Source organism: Euprymna scolopes, chromosome 21 (assembly GCF_053919585.1).
Source record: "Euprymna scolopes isolate OS-2025 chromosome 21, ASM5391958v1, whole genome shotgun sequence".
Taxonomy (NCBI): domain Eukaryota; kingdom Metazoa; phylum Mollusca; class Cephalopoda; order Sepiida; family Sepiolidae; genus Euprymna; species Euprymna scolopes.
The window spans coordinates 73,120,923-73,137,860 of record NC_136502.1 but is presented as its reverse complement, the minus strand read 5'-3'; the positions used below and the strand labels follow the sequence as shown (position 1 = coordinate 73,137,860).

At 25.9% G+C, this 16,938-nt stretch overlaps 1 protein-coding gene across 8 annotated transcripts in view; it reads left to right on the top strand.

Moving 5' to 3' along the window:
- Window positions 1-4,528, top strand: part of LOC145242489 (uncharacterized) — a 66,463-nt gene extending 61,935 nt beyond the window's left edge. For 3 of the 8 annotated variants that reach the window (XM_080105546.1, XM_080105545.1, XM_080105552.1), the window contains 2 exons: window positions 2,292-2,516; window positions 4,301-4,528. The gene's annotated coding sequence lies outside the window, so the exon portion shown is untranslated. The remainder of the gene's footprint in view (window positions 1-2,291; window positions 2,517-4,300) is intronic. The other 5 variants (XM_080105549.1, XM_080105548.1, XM_080105551.1 and 2 more) reach the window with 3 other exon arrangements.
- Window positions 4,529-16,938: the final 12,410 nt, after the last annotated feature.

Sequence of the window (16,938 nt, the reverse complement as noted above, 5' to 3'; positions counted from 1 at the left end):
ACTTTCTCTCTTTCTCTATTTAACTAGATCTCATTATTCTTTCCTTTTCCTTCTAGTTCTTATTCTCTTTATTATAACCATTTATATCTTTTTTCTTTTCTTCTCCATATCATATATATATATATATATATATATATATATATATATATATATATATATATATATTCTCTCTTCTTTTTCTCTCTATTTTGTTTTCTCTCTATTTTCTTTCTCTATTTCTGTTTCTATTCCTTTTTTTTCTCTTCTCAATCACTCTCTCCCCATTGTAATCTTTTAACTTTATTTAAATTGCCTCTCCCTTTTTACTTTTTTATTTAATTAAAGTCCTGTGTTTTAAGTTTTTTAACTCCAACTTCTAAAGAGTTCCTACCTAAAATAAAAATCCATTATTCATTGAACTTTTGAATAGTCAAGTCGCTGCCTGATGATATCTGTTGTTTGATTGAAACAAGTGGCTATTTGTAGCAGCGGGATGTGAGCATGTTTATATAACAATAAACAAGTATTATCAGCTCTTTTTATTGAGCACTATCTAACAACCTCGTTGAATTCATTAGTCCATTACTTTTGAATATAAAAAAAACCGAGTATATATGTATATATATATATAGTGCCATGCAAAAGTATTGGATACATTACATTTTTCTTCATAACTTTAATTAGGGTTCAAGATTTTACCTAAAATTTGGTCACTATATTCCTATTACTATTCTAAATTATATTTGGAGTAATAATTACAAAATCAAAGTTTAGAAAGTTTATATTTAAGGAAAAATATGAATTAACAAACGCTAAAGTATTGGATACACTTTTAAAAAAGTTCTTTTTCTGAAATAAATTTAAATGACTTTTGCTTAGCGTGTTACAATAATGCAAACGAGTTATCACTGACCAATCAGATAGCTTTATATTAAAATAATTTTATAAAATTCTTCCAGTTTGGGCTCACTCCTTCAAAGTCAACCAGTTCATTTATAAAAATGCCTAAAACTTAAGAGTTGTCAATAGACATTCGTCAAAAAATCATTGATAAACACAAAGAAGGAAAAGGGTATCAAGGGAACTTAATCTACCACTTAGTACAGTTTGAAACGTTATTAGAAAGTTTAAAAACCCTGGTGAAGCTGTTGCAAATCTTCCAAGATGTGGTCGGCCAAAGAAATTAAACGAAAAAAAATCAAGGTGGATAAGCAGAAAGGTACAAAAGAAAACTTTTCTTACTCGTGGTGAAATTCAAACCGACCTCAGAGAAGCTGGGATTAATGTGAGCAAGGATACAATCAGTAGAGTTCTAAATCGTGCAGGTTTTGTACCAAGGTCCCCAAGAAAAGTTCCATTATTGAAGCTTAAACATGTCAGATCATGTTTGAATTATGTTAAAACATATGGGGAACAACCCCAAGAAATCTGGTCAGACGAAATGAAAATCGAAATCTTTGGAAGAAACACAGCAACACATGTATGGCATAAAAATGGCACCACCTATAACAAAAGAATACCATTCCTACGGTAAAGTTTGGCGGTGGTTCGATTATAGTATGGGGGTGTTTTTCATCTAAAGGTACTAGTGAACTAGAAATCATCAATGGTAGAATGAATGGACGTATGTATAAGGAGATTTTGGAGAAAAACCTCTAGAAATCTGCTGATTTGTTGGGACATAATAGAAATTTTGTGTTTCAGTAGGACAATGATCCCAAGCATACTGCCAAACTAACCAAAGAATGGCTTAGAAATAACGGAACTGACGTTCTTATTTGGCCTAGTCAGTTTCCAGACCTCAACCCAATTGAAAATTTGTGGAAAATATTGAAGATTAATGTTCACAAAAGGAATCCACAAAATATTCAACAACTAGACCAGTTCTGTAAAGAAGAATGGCACAAAATACCTGCATATCTTTGCAAAAAAACGTGTGCAACTATAGAAAGCGATTGGAAGCTGTTGGACGCAATAAAGGCTATGCAACCAAATATTAAATCAATGTATCCAATACTTTTGCGTTAGTTGATTTATATTTGTTGTTTAATATAAACTTTCTAAACTTTAATTTTGTAATTACTACCCCAAATATTACTTAGAATAGTAATAGGAATATAGTGACCAAATTTTAGGTAAAATCTTGAACCCTAATTAAAGTTATGAATAAAAATTTAATGTATCCAATACTTTTGTGTGGCACTGTAGTCTTGAAAGATTCTTTAAAACCTTTAAAACTATATAAAAAATTCTCCATCGTTGGAACATTATTTTTGTCAGTAAGTCAATTAATATCCCATATCATTGAATAGTTTTACTTACAGGAACAAACAATAGTACCAATGTTCTTCTCTCCTTTCATCATAATTGCTCTGACGTCCATCAGGTCCTAATTGAAATGAATGGTTCTCGTCTTGAAGTACCATGTATTGACAAGCTTCTGGGATTGACCTTCACTCCTGATCTGAAATGGAACACATACATCAAATCTGTTGCTAAGATCGCTGGAAAAATCTTTGGATCATTCTACCACTCCAGTAGGTATCTTCCTACCTCTATCTGTATGAGCCAAATACATCCTAAAATGGAGTACTATGCTCCCTATCTTGCCTTGATAGAATTCAAAATCGGCTTCAAAACCTAGTAGGTGATGCCCTTTTCTCTTCCCTGCAGCCTCTTTCCCACAGAAGAGACATTGTGAGCCTGTTTATGCTTTTCATGGCAAGTGCTTCACTGAGCTCTAGTTTATGTCCCCCTTCTTGCTAAACTTTCACAAATAATACTTGACTACCTACAACCATTATCAACAGTTTCTCCCACTCTCTAGCTATGCCTAAATCTAAACACAGATTCTATGAACAAAGTTTCTTTCCTAGAACACTCTTCCACTGGCCTGCTTCTTAGCCAATTACAATATGGTAGCCTTCAAGTCCAATGTAAACAAGTTCTTGTTGAGCCGTCCCCTTAAATAATTCAAATTCTACCCAATCTGCACCATATGATAGCTTGTATAATACTGTAAAATCAAAGCCCATTAGTATCACTATTTATAAGAGAATCCCAAGCAAAAAAGAAATCTCAATATATAAGATAGAGCAATAATATAATTGAAAATTTGGAATTAAATTCAATAAATTAAAAAAATTATGACAAATTTATTATTTGACAAGAACTACAAAAATCTATATATTTTTTTTTATCTTAATGCATTGATTTTCAATAAATGGTTCATATCAGAGGAAATGTTTTTATAGGCAGTAATAAATTTTGTTATTTAATTGAAAAGCTAAAAGCTTGCATGATAAGCCTAAAAGAAGCCAAGATTAAAAAAGGATATTCTATGGTGTAGTTAGGTTGAATGAAGAAATATAGATGCACAATCGTAAGATCCAAGGCAATGAAGAAAGGGATGATCCAAATGTTGAGTTTTTAATGTTTAAATGTATGCATATGAGCCAATCCATGGATTTAATAAGAGGTTAATGTAGTTTTCTTGAAGCATTTTTTAGTGTGCATATAAAGATAATTTATAGAAATCAATAAAATTGAGAGGTGTAATGGATAGACACAAACTTAAGTAAATTACGATATATATAGCAGTGGAATGAGTTATGCAGATTCCACCTCTTTATTAATACAATATATATATATATATATATATATATATATATATATATATATATATTGAGTAAGAAGATTAATAATTGTGAATTATAAATTCGTTTCAAAAGAAAAAACAAAAAACAAAATCAACTTGAATGTACGATCGTTTCGGAAGCAATGTTCATTTTATTAAAATTGATACTATTTATTGACAATAATTGACAAAATTTTTGTCTCTGAACATAATCTCCTCATCAGCAAAAATAGGGGGGGGGGAGTGTGTGTTTGTGTTTACTCCTATTAAATTATTCATGATGGAAGTTCTGTATGATATGATATTTCGGAAACAAATTACTTTGTTAGACGTGTGTTCAAACGTACATATAGAGTCATTTGTTAGTGAGAGTATTTAGCAGAAATTGAAATAGATTCATAATTAAATTAATTTTCGTTTAATTGCACTTCAAATCCATTATTCTTCTTTAAGCTTATCATTGTAGTGTCAGTATTAATCTTTTTATATTTTTATTATGTATATTTATAATTAAATTTTTTTTTTTTATTTAATCCTCTGTGTTCTGTCCAATTGAATCAGTTAGTTTAATCTATTTAATCAAAGGAAGACGAGTCAATTACCTTTATATAAAGTTTCTGTCATGTATTTTCTCACAAATAAAGCTATTTCATCATTTCCTTATAATAATTCTTCTTCTTTCAGATTACTTATATGGAAACTTGGAATACAAAATGATAAAAAAAGCTGTTAAAAACATAATTTCGTTTTTCATATTTCTCTAAATAAAAGTGAATACAAAATTGAGAATCAAAATATTCTGGACCTATCACTAAGTGTTTTGAATTTATAAGAACAAAAACGAAATCTTTTTTGACAAAGATGTAACATTATTTTTATATTTTCATTCTGAATAAAATATTTTATATCAAATAAGAGTCTTTTTGTTTTATTATAATGTTGTTTTAAAAGATTCATTCATTGTAGCAAAATGTAGTAGGCAAAAATCAGGAGCAAAGATAGTAAATAGTCAGTTTCGCTCTGCACCGCCCACCTCTAGAAGAGAGGGATTTCTTGACCGTAAAGAAAGAAGGAGAAGAAAAAAACTTGCTTCTCGCAGATTCGTGGTTTGTCACAAAGAACAATCCAACCGTCAGAACCACCTACACACAATCTGCAGGACACTGCCTGACTGCTTTCCCACGTCCTGCCTTTATAGCGGCCGGGAATTATATATTTGCATAATCGCGTGAGAGCACACGTGATTCTGCGAGAACTGCATGGGGTCAACGCCAATAAAAACCCATGGACGCCATCTTGGAACTCTCTTCCACTTGGCCCGCAACACAACAACAGGCGTATCCGAGGTAAACTCTTTATTTCCCCCATTTCGGTTATTGCCAATTCCGCTACAATAATAATAAATCACTGTTGACTCAGCATATTCAAAAGTTATCTCCCTTGAACACTATCCACGTTATCGCCATCAATTATGCTAACCTATGAGAGAATTCACTCTCTACTTTCAGAAATGCTTTTAAACGTATTAGTTATTGACTATGTCAAAAGAGGTGTTGCACTTCTTTGCTTTGATCTTCATAAGTGCAATATGTTAGACATTGGAAGACAAATTTAGGCTATACCACAATTATGCTGGTGAAAAAATTTTATATTTTACTATCTCTTAGAAAAAAATGAGGAGAAAAAAATGGTATAGTTTGTCGATTGTATGAATTGTGTAAGCTGTTCAAAATAATGTTTTTTTTAAGGTGAACATCTGATTAATAAGTGACTTAAAATGCAGCAAAGACATAACTGTGCCGACGACTTGCTAGTTGTGAATGAAACAATATTGTAACGGTTACCTTTTGAAAAGCAATAAATTATCAATTGAGAAAAGTTGATCTTTTGTAGTTTGAGAACTATATATATATATATATATATATATATATATATATATATATATATATATATATATATATATATATACCAGCAGTTCGGCCAGCTTTGCTCGGGCCCTATGTACTGTTCATAATTTTATCTGCATATATTAAAAAGTTTGACTCATGTCTAGGTAACCTACATCTAAAATTTTAAGTGTTTAGACCCAAAATTGGCAGAGAAGTTCAGTAGAGTCTGCAAAGGTCAACTCTTTCAACTTTGACCTCTTGCCAGCCAAATTTTCTCCCCAAAACTGATTAAAAAGCTTGCTGCGTGTCTGAACTCCCTTTATGTAAAATTTCAAATTCAAAAGTGGTTGTATAGTTTGCTAGAGACCGCAAAAGTCAAATCTTTTGAATTTTGACCAAAAGCAATTAAAAAGCTTGCCCTATACACTGTATGTAAAATTTGAAATCTTTAGACCAAAAATTGGCTGAGTAATTTGGTAGAGACTGCAGACGTCAATTCTTTTTTAACTTTGACCCCAATTTTGACCCCTTTACATTTATTTTTTGGGCTCAAATCAAATTAAAACGTTTGATCCATGCCCAAGTAATCTACGTTTAAAATTTCAAGTGTTTAGACCCAAAATTGGCGGAGGAGTTTGGTAAAGTTTTCAAGTGTCAAATCGTTGAACTTTGACCCCTTGACAGACAAATTTCATGCCGAAAACCAATTAAAATGATTTTCTAAAATGCCAATACTCCTTATCACAAATCTCGAGTTTCTAGAACGAAAATTGACAGAGTTATTTGGTGAAGAAATGTACACACACACACACACACACACACACACACACATTTTCACTTTTATAGATATATATATACTAGCAGTTCAGCCCAGCTTTGCTCGGGCTCTATGTACAGTTACTAACTTGTACTAACTGTGAATACCCTTTATGTATAATTTCAAATGTTTAGACCAAAATTTTTCTGAGTAATTTCGTAGAAACCACAGAGGTCAATTTTTTTAAACTTTGACCCCAATTTTGACCCCTTAACATTTATTATTTTGGTCTCAAATCAAAATAAAAAAATTTTACCCGCGTCCAAGTTACCTACATCTAAAATTTCCAGTCTTTAGACCCAAAATTGACAAAGGAATTTGATAGAATCTGCAAAGGTCAACTCTTTCAACTTTGACTTTAGCCAGCCGAATTTTCGCTCCAAAACTGATTAAAATGCTTGCCGCATGTCTGAATACTTGTTATGTATAAATTTCAAATGTCTAGACTCAAAATTGGCTGAGTAGTTTGCTAGACACCGCAAAGGTAAAATCTTTTGGACTTTGACCCCTTTTACAACTCAAATTTGCGACCCAAATCGATTTAAAAGCTTGCCCTATCTCTGAATACACTTTATGTAAAATTTCAAATGTTTAGATCAGAAATTGGCTTGATAATTTGGTAAAGACCGCAGAGGTTAAATTTTTTTTAACTTGGACCTCAATTTTTACTCCTTTACATTTCTTTTTTGAGGCTCAAATCAAATTAAAAAGTTTGATCCATGTCCAGGTCACCTATATCTAAAATTTCAAGTGTTTAGACCCAAAATTGGTGGAGGAGTTTGGTAGAGTTTTCAAGGGTTAAATCGTTTAACTTTGAACCTTTGACAGCCAAATTTCTGGGCGGAAACCAATTAAAACGATTTTCCTAAATGTCAATACTCCTTATCTCAAATCTTGAGTCTCTAGACCGAATTGACAGAGTTATTTGGTAAGGAAATGTACACAGACACACACACACACACACACACACACGGACATTTTAACTTTTATATATATACTAGCAGTTCAGCTCGGCTTTGCTCAGGCCGTACGTACTGTTTATAGCTTTATGTGCATATGTATATATTAAAAAGTCTGCAACTGTACTGTAATGCCTTTCAATATAATAGGCTTCCTTACCTACCATAGAGAAAAGTTGGTAGAGACAGCAGAGATCTAATTTTTTAAAACTTTAACCCCAATTTTGACCACAATACCCTTTATTGTTATGTTCTCAAATCAAATTAAAAAGTGACCGATGTCCAAGTAACCTACATATAAACTTTCAAGTGTTTAGGCCCAAAATTGGTGAAGGAATTTGGTAGAGCCTGCAAAGGTCAACTCTTTCAACTCTAAGCCCTTGGCAGTGAAATTTTCGGCCAAAAACTGATTAGAAAGCCTTTATGTAAAATTGCAAATGTTTAGACCCAAAATTGGCTTAATAGTTTACTAGAGATCACAATGGTAAAATCTTTTGAACTTTGACCCCTTGGCAGCCAACTTTTCAATTAAACCGATTAAAAAGCTTTCCCTATGTCTGAATGCACTTTATGTAAAATTTCAAATGTTTAGACTAAAAATTGACTGAGGTCAATTTTTTTTAAAACTTTGACCCCAATTATGATCCCTTCACATTTATTGTCTTAGACTTAAATCAAATTATAAAATTAGATCCATGTCCAAGTAACTTATATCTAAAATTTCAATTGTTAGATCCAAAATTGGCGGAGGAGTTTGGTAGAGTTTTCAAAGGTCAAATCGTTGAACTTTGACCCTTTCACTGCAAAATTTCTGGCCGGAACCCAATTAAAAATATTTTCCCAACTCTCAGTACCCCATATATCAAATTTCGAGTTTGTAGACTGAAAATTGACAGAGTTATATGGTAGGGAATGTACACAAACACACAATATTACTTTAATAGATATAATTGATAGATAAATTCACTATTAATTTCAAACCCAAAATTATTTGCTACCAATTTACTATTATTCTTAAATTCAAACTTATTTACTATTAATTCACTACTGATCTCAAACCCAAAATTATTTGCTATTAACTTACTATTGTACTCAGCTGCACACTTATTTACTATTAATTCACTATTAATCTAAAACCCCAAATTATTTGCTATTAATTTACTATTACTCTAAACTCAAAACTTATTTACTAATAATTTACTATTAATCTCAAACCCAAAATTATTTGCTATTAATTTACTATTACTCTAAACTCAAAACTTATTTACTAATAATTCACTATTAATCTCAAACCCAAAATTGTTTCCTATTAATTTACTATTACTCTAAACTCAAAACTTATTTACTAATAATTCACTATTAATCTCAAACCCAAAATTATTTGCTATTAATTTACTATTACTCTAAACTCAAAACTTATTTACTAATAATTCACTATTAATCTCAAACCCAAAATTATTTGCTATTAATTTACTATTACTCTAAACTCAAAACTTATTTACTAATAATTCACTATTAATCTCAAACCCAAAATTATTTGCTATTAATTTACTATTACTCTAAACTCAAAACTTATTTACTAATAATTCACTATTAATCTCAAACCCAAAATTATTTGCTATTAATTTACTATTACTCTAAACTCAAAACTTATTTACTAATAATTCACTATTAATCTCAAACCCAAAATTATTTCCTATTAATTTACTATTACTCTAAACTCAAAACTTATTTACTAATAATTCACTATTAATCTCAAACCCAAAATTATTTGCTATTAATTTACTATTACTCTAAACTCAAAACTTATTTACTAATAATTCACTATTAATCTCAAACCCAAAATTATTTGCTATTAATTTACTATTACTCTAAACTCAAAACTTATTTACTAATAATTCACTATTAATCTCAAACCCAAAATTATTTCCTATTAATTTACTATTACTCTAAACTCAAAACTTATTTACTAATAATTCACTATTAATCTCAAACCCAAAATTATTTGCTATTAATTTACTATTACTCTAAACTCAAAACTTATTTACTAATAATTCACTATTAATCTCAAACCCAAAATTATTTGCTATTAATTTACTATTACTCTAAACTCAAAACTTATTTACTAATAATTCACTATTAATCTCAAACCCAAAATTATTTCCTATTAATTTACTATTACTCTAAACTCAAAACTTATTTAATAATAATTCACTATTAATCTCAAACCCAAAATTATTTCCTATTAATTTACTATTACTCTAAACTCAAAACTTATTTACTAATAATTCACTATTAATCTCAAACCCAAAATTATTTGCTATTAATTTACTATTACTCTAAACTCAAAACTTATTTACTAATAATTCACTATTAATCTCAAACCCAAAATTATTTGCTATTAATTTACTATTACTCTGAACTCAAAACTTATTTACTAATAATTCACTATTAATCTCAAACCCAAAATTATTTCCTATTAATTTACTATTACTCTAAACTTAAAACTTATTTACTAATAATTCACTATTAATCTCAAACCCAAAATTATTTCCTATTAATTTACTATTACTCTAAACTTAAAACTTATTTACTAATAATTCACTATTAATCTCAAACCCAAAATTATTTGCTATTAATTTACTATTACTCTAAACTCAAAACTTATTTACTAATAATTCACTATTTATCACAAACCCAAAATTATTTCCTATTAATTTACTATTACTCTAAACTCAAAACTTATTTACTAATAATTCACTATTAATCTCAAACCCAAAATTATTTGCTATTAATTTACTATTACTCTAAACTTAAAACTTATTTACTAATAATTCACTATTAATCTCAAACCCAAAATTATTTCCTATTAATTTACTATTACTCTAAACTCAAAACTTATTTAATAATAATTCACTATTAATCACAAACCCAAAATTATTTGCTATTAATTTACTATTACTCTAAACTCAAAACTTATTTACTAATAATTCACTATTAATCTCAAACCCAAAATTATTTCCTATTAATTTACTATTACTCTAAACTCAAAACTTATTTACTAATAATTCACTATTAATCTCAAACCCAAAATTATTTCCTATTAATTTACTATTACTCTAAACTTAAAACTTATTTACTAATAATTCACTATTAATCTCAAACCCAAAATTATTTCCTATTAATTTACTATTACTCTAAACTTAAAACTTATTTACTAATAATTCACTATTAATCTCAAACCCAAAATTATTTGCTATTAATTTACTATTACTCTAAACTCAAAACTTATTTACTAATAATTCACTATTAATCTCAAACCCAAAATTATTTCCTATTAATTTACTATTACTCTAAACTCAAAACTTATTTACTAATAATTCACTATTAATCTCAAACCCAAAATTATTTCCTATTAATTTACTATTACTCTAAACTCAAAACTTATTTACTAATAATTCACTATTAATCACAAACCCAAAATTATTTCCTATTAATTTACTATTACTCTAAACTCAAAACTTATTTACTAATAATTCACTATTAATCTCAAACCCAAAATTATTTCCTATTAATTTACTGTTAATCTAAACTAAAAACTTATTTACTAATAATTCACTATTAATCTCAAACCCAAAGTTATTTCCTATTAATTTACTATTACTCTAAACTCAAAACTTATTTACTAATAATTCACTATTAATCTCAAACCCAAAATTATTTCCTATTAATTTACTATTACTCTAAACTCAAAACTTATTTACTAATAATTCACTATTAATCACAAACCCAAAATTATTTGCTATTAATTTACTATTACTCAAAACTCAACACTTATTTACTAATAATTCACTATTAATCTCAAACCCAAAATTATTTCCTATTAATTTACTATTACTCTAAACTCAAAACTTATTTAATAATAATTCACTATTAATCACAAACCCAAAATTATTTCCTATTAATTTACTATTACTCTAAACTCAAAACTTATTTACTAATAATTCACTATTAATCTCAAACCCAAAATTATTTGCTATTAATTTACTATTACTCTAAACTCAAAACTTATTTAATAATAATTCACTATTAATCTCAAACCCAAAATTATTTGCTATTAATTTACTATTACTCTAAACTCAAAACTTATTTAATAATAATTCACTATTAATCACAAACCCAAAATTATTTGCTATTAATTTACTATTACTCTAAACTCAACACTTATTTACTAATAATTCACTATTAATCTCAAACCCAAAATTATTTCCTATTAATTTACTATTACTCTAAACTCAAAACTTATTTACTAATAATTCACTATTAATCTCAAACCCAAAATTATTTGCTATTAATTTACTATTACTCTAAACTCAAAACTTATTTAATAATAATTCACTATTAATCTCAAACCCAAAATTGTTTGCTATTAATTTACTGTTAATCTAAACTAAAAACTTATTTACTAATAATTCACTATTAATCTCAAACCCAAAATTATTTCCTATTAATTTACTATTACTCTAAACTCAAAACTTATTTACTAATAATTCACTATTAATCTCAAACCCAAAATTATTTCCTATTAATTTACTATTACTCTAAACTTAAAACTTATTTACTAATAATTCACTATTAATCTCAAACCCAAAATTATTTCCTATTAATTTACTATTACTCTAAACTTAAAACTTATTTACTAATAATTCACTATTAATCTCAAACCCAAAATTATTTGCTATTAATTTACTATTACTCTAAACTCAAAACTTATTTACTAATAATTCACTATTTATCACAAACCCAAAATTATTTCCTATTAATTTACTATTACTCTAAACTCAAAACTTATTTACTAATAATTCACTATTTATCACAAACCCAAAATTATTTGCTATTAATTTACTATTACTCTAAACTCAAAACTTATTTACTAATAATTCACTATTAATCTCAAACCCAAAATTATTTGCTATTAATTTACTATTACTCTAAACTTAAAACTTATTTACTAATAATTCACTATTAATCTCAAACCCAAAATTATTTCCTATTAATTTACTATTACTCTAAACTCAAAACTTATTTAATAATAATTCACTATTAATCACAAACCCAAAATTATTTGCTATTAATTTACTATTACTCTAAACTCAAAACTTATTTACTAATAATTCACTATTAATCTCAAACCCAAAATTATTTCCTATTAATTTACTATTACTCTAAACTCAAAACTTATTTACTAATAATTCACTATTAATCTCAAACCCAAAATTATTTCCTATTAATTTACTATTACTCTAAACTTAAAACTTATTTACTAATAATTCACTATTAATCTCAAACCCAAAATTATTTCCTATTAATTTACTATTACTCTAAACTTAAAACTTATTTACTAATAATTCACTATTAATCTCAAACCCAAAATTATTTGCTATTAATTTACTATTACTCTAAACTCAAAACTTATTTACTAATAATTCACTATTAATCTCAAACCCAAAATTATTTCCTATTAATTTACTATTACTCTAAACTCAAAACTTATTTACTAATAATTCACTATTAATCTCAAACCCAAAATTATTTCCTATTAATTTACTATTACTCTAAACTCAAAACTTATTTACTAATAATTCACTATTAATCACAAACCCAAAATTATTTCCTATTAATTTACTATTACTCTAAACTCAAAACTTATTTACTAATAATTCACTATTAATCTCAAACCCAAAATTATTTCCTATTAATTTACTGTTAATCTAAACTAAAAACTTATTTACTAATAATTCACTATTAATCTCAAACCCAAAGTTATTTCCTATTAATTTACTATTACTCTAAACTCAAAACTTATTTACTAATAATTCACTATTAATCTCAAACCCAAAATTATTTCCTATTAATTTACTATTACTCTAAACTCAAAACTTATTTACTAATAATTCACTATTAATCACAAACCCAAAATTATTTGCTATTAATTTACTATTACTCAAAACTCAACACTTATTTACTAATAATTCACTATTAATCTCAAACCCAAAATTATTTCCTATTAATTTACTATTACTCTAAACTCAAAACTTATTTAATAATAATTCACTATTAATCACAAACCCAAAATTATTTCCTATTAATTTACTATTACTCTAAACTCAAAACTTATTTACTAATAATTCACTATTAATCTCAAACCCAAAATTATTTGCTATTAATTTACTATTACTCTAAACTCAAAACTTATTTAATAATAATTCACTATTAATCTCAAACCCAAAATTATTTGCTATTAATTTACTATTACTCTAAACTCAAAACTTATTTAATAATAATTCACTATTAATCACAAACCCAAAATTATTTGCTATTAATTTACTATTACTCTAAACTCAACACTTATTTACTAATAATTCACTATTAATCTCAAACCCAAAATTATTTCCTATTAATTTACTATTACTCTAAACTCAAAACTTATTTACTAATAATTCACTATTAATCTCAAACCCAAAATTATTTGCTATTAATTTACTATTACTCTAAACTCAAAACTTATTTAATAATAATTCACTATTAATCTCAAACCCAAAATTGTTTGCTATTAATTTACTGTTAATCTAAACTAAAAACTTATTTACTAATAATTCACTATTAATCTCAAACCCAAAATTATTTCCTATTAATTTACTATTACTCTAAACTCAAAACTTATTTACTAATAATTCACTATTAATCTCAAACCCAAAATTATTTCCTATTAATTTACTATTACTCTAAACTTAAAACTTATTTACTAATAATTCACTATTAATCTCAAACCCAAAATTATTTCCTATTAATTTACTATTACTCTAAACTTAAAACTTATTTACTAATAATTCACTATTAATCTCAAACCCAAAATTATTTGCTATTAATTTACTATTACTCTAAACTCAAAACTTATTTACTAATAATTCACTATTTATCACAAACCCAAAATTATTTCCTATTAATTTACTATTACTCTAAACTCAAAACTTATTTACTAATAATTCACTATTAATCTCAAACCCAAAATTATTTGCTATTAATTTACTATTACTCTAAACTTAAAACTTATTTACTAATAATTCACTATTAATCTCAAACCCAAAATTATTTCCTATTAATTTACTATTACTCTAAACTCAAAACTTATTTAATAATAATTCACTATTAATCACAAACCCAAAATTATTTGCTATTAATTTACTATTACTCTAAACTCAAAACTTATTTACTAATAATTCACTATTAATCTCAAACCCAAAATTATTTCCTATTAATTTACTATTACTCTAAACTCAAAACTTATTTACTAATAATTCACTATTAATCTCAAACCCAAAATTATTTCCTATTAATTTACTATTACTCTAAACTTAAAACTTATTTACTAATAATTCACTATTAATCTCAAACCCAAAATTATTTCCTATTAATTTACTATTACTCTAAACTTAAAACTTATTTACTAATAATTCACTATTAATCTCAAACCCAAAATTATTTGCTATTAATTTACTATTACTCTAAACTCAAAACTTATTTACTAATAATTCACTATTAATCTCAAACCCAAAATTATTTCCTATTAATTTACTATTACTCTAAACTCAAAACTTATTTACTAATAATTCACTATTAATCTCAAACCCAAAATTATTTCCTATTAATTTACTATTACTCTAAACTCAAAACTTATTTACTAATAATTCACTATTAATCACAAACCCAAAATTATTTCCTATTAATTTACTATTACTCTAAACTCAAAACTTATTTACTAATAATTCACTATTAATCTCAAACCCAAAATTATTTCCTATTAATTTACTGTTAATCTAAACTAAAAACTTATTTACTAATAATTCACTATTAATCTCAAACCCAAAGTTATTTCCTATTAATTTACTATTACTCTAAACTCAAAACTTATTTACTAATAATTCACTATTAATCTCAAACCCAAAATTATTTCCTATTAATTTACTATTACTCTAAACTCAAAACTTATTTACTAATAATTCACTATTAATCACAAACCCAAAATTATTTGCTATTAATTTACTATTACTCTAAACTCAACACTTATTTACTAATAATTCACTATTAATCTCAAACCCAAAATTATTTCCTATTAATTTACTATTACTCTAAACTCAAAACTTATTTAATAATAATTCACTATTAATCACAAACCCAAAATTATTTCCTATTAATTTACTATTACTCTAAACTCAAAACTTATTTACTAATAATTCACTATTAATCTCAAACCCAAAATTATTTGCTATTAATTTACTATTACTCTAAACTCAAAACTTATTTAATAATAATTCACTATTAATCTCAAACCCAAAATTATTTGCTATTAATTTACTATTACTCTAAACTCAAAACTTATTTAATAATAATTCACTATTAATCACAAACCCAAAATTATTTGCTATTAATTTACTATTACTCTAAACTCAACACTTATTTACTAATAATTCACTATTAATCTCAAACCCAAAATTATTTCCTATTAATTTACTATTACTCTAAACTCAAAACTTATTTACTAATAATTCACTATTAATCTCAAACCCAAAATTATTTGCTATTAATTTACTATTACTCTAAACTCAAAACTTATTTAATAATAATTCACTATTAATCTCAAACCCAAAATTGTTTGCTATTAATTTACTGTTAATCTAAACTAAAAACTTATTTACTAATAATTCACTATTAATCTCAAACCCAAAATTATTTCCTATTAATTTACTATTACTCTAAACTCAAAACTTATTTACTAATAATTCACTATTAATCTCAAACCCAAAATTATTTCCTATTAATTTACTATTACTCTAAACTCAAAACTTATTTACTAATAATTCACTATTAATCTCAAACCCAAAATTATTTGCTATTAATTTACTATTACTCTAAACTCAAAACTTATTTAATAATAATTCACTATTAATCTCGAACCCAAAATTATTTGCTATTAATTTACTATTACTCTAAACTCAAAACTTATTTAATAATAATTCACTATTAATCACAAACCCAAAATTATTTGCTATTAATTTACTATTACTCTAAACTCAACACTTATTTACTAATAATTCACTATTAATCTCAAACCCAAAATTATTTGCTATTAATTTACTATTACTCTAAACTCAAAACTTATTTAATAATAATTCACTATTAATCTCAAACCCAAAATTATTTGCTATTAATTTACTATTACTCTAAACTCAAAACTTATTTAATAATAATTCACTATTAATCTCAAACCCAAAATTATTTCCTATTAATTTACTATTACTCTAAACTCAAAACTTATTTAATAATAATTCACTATTAATCTCAAACCCAAAATTGTTTGCTATTAATTTACTGTTAATCTAAACTAAAAACTTATTTACTAATAATTCACTATTAATCTCAAACCCAAAATTATTTCCTATTAATTTACTATTACTCTAAACTCAAAACTTATTTACTAATAATTCACTATTAATCTCAAACCCAAAATTATTTCCTATTAATTTACTATTACTCTAAACTCAAAACTTATTTACTAATAATTCACTATTAATCTCAAACCCAAAATTATTTGCTATT